The sequence below is a fragment of the Panicum hallii genome, chromosome 3, assembly GCF_002211085.1.
Source record: "Panicum hallii strain FIL2 chromosome 3, PHallii_v3.1, whole genome shotgun sequence".
Classification (NCBI taxonomy): domain Eukaryota; kingdom Viridiplantae; phylum Streptophyta; class Magnoliopsida; order Poales; family Poaceae; genus Panicum; species Panicum hallii.
The window spans coordinates 54,824,772-54,827,448 of record NC_038044.1 but is presented as its reverse complement, the minus strand read 5'-3'; positions in this window follow the sequence as shown (position 1 = coordinate 54,827,448).

The window sequence follows — 2,677 nt, the reverse complement described above, 5'->3', positions numbered from 1 at the left end:
CCTCCATCTGAATTTCCTCGCTATTATAGATTTCATAATCGTTCGAAATAGCGGGCTTTCTTGTTCTTTGAGACCTTCTCGGTGCCTCAACTATCGGCACCTCTTCTACCTGGGGCTGCTGTTGCTCCCCCTCATGTGTGGCTATCAGTTCTGTCGGATCCTGAAGGACAGGTCCCTGATTCTGACTCATCGCCGCAGCTGGAGAACTAACAACAGGTGCTGACACCGTAGGTGAAGCAGCAACAGGCAACACGAAAAATGGATCCTGGATCATCGGAGTAGGTACAAAAACCCGCTTCTCCTCAAGGTCAATCTTTCGAGCTACTGTGCTCTCCCTCATCATCTGAACCTCCAAAAAGACCGCGTGTCTCGTTTCTACGAACTTTGTATATCCATTAGGACAGTAAAAACGATAACCCTTCGACTTTTCTGGATAGCCAATAAAATAGCAACTTACTGTCTTAGGGTCTAACTTTCCAATACTTGGATTAAATACTTTCGCCTCAGCTGGACAGCCCCACACATGTAAATAATTTAGTGTGGGTTTTCTCCCTGTCCATAACTCATACGGTGTTTTAGGCACCGACTTACTCGGTACGCGATTAAGAATATGAATAGCGGTTTTTAACGCCTCCATCCATAAATTAATCGGTAACGTGGAGTAGCTTAGCATACTTCTCACCATATCCATTAAGGTGCGGTTACGTCTTTCAGCGACTCCATTTTTCTGAGGCTCGCCCGGTGTAGAGTACTGAGCTACTATTCCATTTTCCTGTAGAAACCTTGCAAAGGGTCCAGGAATTTGGCCATACGGGGTGTGTCGACCGTAGTACTCACCTCCACGGTCAGATCTTACTATTTTTATCTTAAGATTTTGTTGATTTTCTACTTCAGCCTTAAAAATCTTGAATTTATCTAATGCTTCTGATCTTTCTTTAATTGGATAAATATAGCCATAACACGAATAATCATCTGTAAACGTTATAAACGAATCATAACTGTCTACAGACTTTATGGGAAATGGACCACAGATATCTGTGTGCACTATCTCCAAAACCCCTGAACTGTGTTTGGCTCCTTTCTTTATTTTCTTAACATACTTTCCTTTAACGCAATCGATGCAATGTTCTTCATTTGAAAAATCTAACGGATGGAGAATATTTTCTTTAAATTAATCTCTCAATTCTCCCCCTTGAAATATGGCCTAAACGATAGTGCCATAATTTCGCTGAATTTTCGTTATCGCATCGTTTGCGCTTATTGCTTGCATCGTTAGTCGTACGTTCAATACTCGTAGTATTGCTAACAGAATTCACAGTCTCATGCATAGGCAACATATAAAGTTTGTCTTGTCGGATGGCAAGACCAACACACTGACTATTAAATATAATCTCACATTGTTCTTTGCCAAAATGGCAATCATAACCATCATCTGCCAAACATGATACTGAAATTAAATTTCTAGACAAAGAGGGTACATAAAGAACATTATGCAACTGGAGTCTAAAGCCGTTCTCTAATTCTAACGTGAGTTGACAAACTGCTTCAACGTCGGCTCTAACTCCATTGGCGACTTTCAGCCATCTATCCCCTCTTTGCAGCATCGTCCTTGTACTTATACCCTGCAAGGAATTAGCAACATGAACAGTTTCACCTGAGTCAATCCACCAAGTAGATTTAGAATAACTTACGTACAGGGTCTCATCTATAAATGTGATAACATCCTCACCTTTCTTAATTAAATGCTTTAGAAAGTTTGGGCAGTCTTTCTTGTAGTGTCCTGTCTTCTGACACCACATGCATTGATCTTTCTTAATGTGCGGTTGATCTTTCTTTGCACCCTTGCCTGGGTGAGTCGAAGAAGAAGAAGAAGTGGAACCTCGTTTGAACTGAGGTTTCCCTTGTGGCCTCGTGTATTTATCAGAAGAGTTGTTTCTTTTGTTGTGCCTAACATAGTTGAGCGTGTCACCATGCGAGGCCTTAAGTCTTTCCACTTCTTGCACGCACATCACGATGAGTTTCTCTAGGTCCCATGTCTCTGGGCTGATGTTGTAGTTAACAACAAAGGTTTCAAACTCTTTTAGCAGGGAAGCCAGAACCAAATGGACAACGAAAGCATGAGGAAGCTCCATGTCCATAGGTTTGAGCTTAGATGCCATGTTGCTCATCTTCAGTATGTGCTCTCTCACACCACCGCCAGTGTACTTGTCATTTACTAACCTCTGAATCAGAGTTTGCGCATAAGCTTTTGAAGAGCCAACAAGTTGACTCTCAACTTTCTTCAAGTACTCAACTGCGGTGGCGCAATCTGGGATTGCTCCCCTGATACTGTCTATAATGGAACTCTTGATGACCATCAAGCACTTTCTGCTGGAAGAGTTCCATTTTGCTCTCTCAAGATCATACTTCATTTGAACATTTGCATGTTCTCTCTGGCGAGCTTGCCAAGCGGCAGAGGTCTCATCCGGGTCCCTCACCAGTTCCTCGGGACCAACGGGACATGGTGAAGTGATAGCTAAGTCAATATCGGACAGTGCGAGAGCCACTTCTAGCTTCTTGTTATCACCATAATCTAACCGGGCCAGAAGTGGGCCATGGAGCAAGATGGGCCTAGAGGACAGTCATGATAAGCTTGCGAATCGGGCCCTGTGCGGGTGATTGAGGCCAGAAAGGCTGT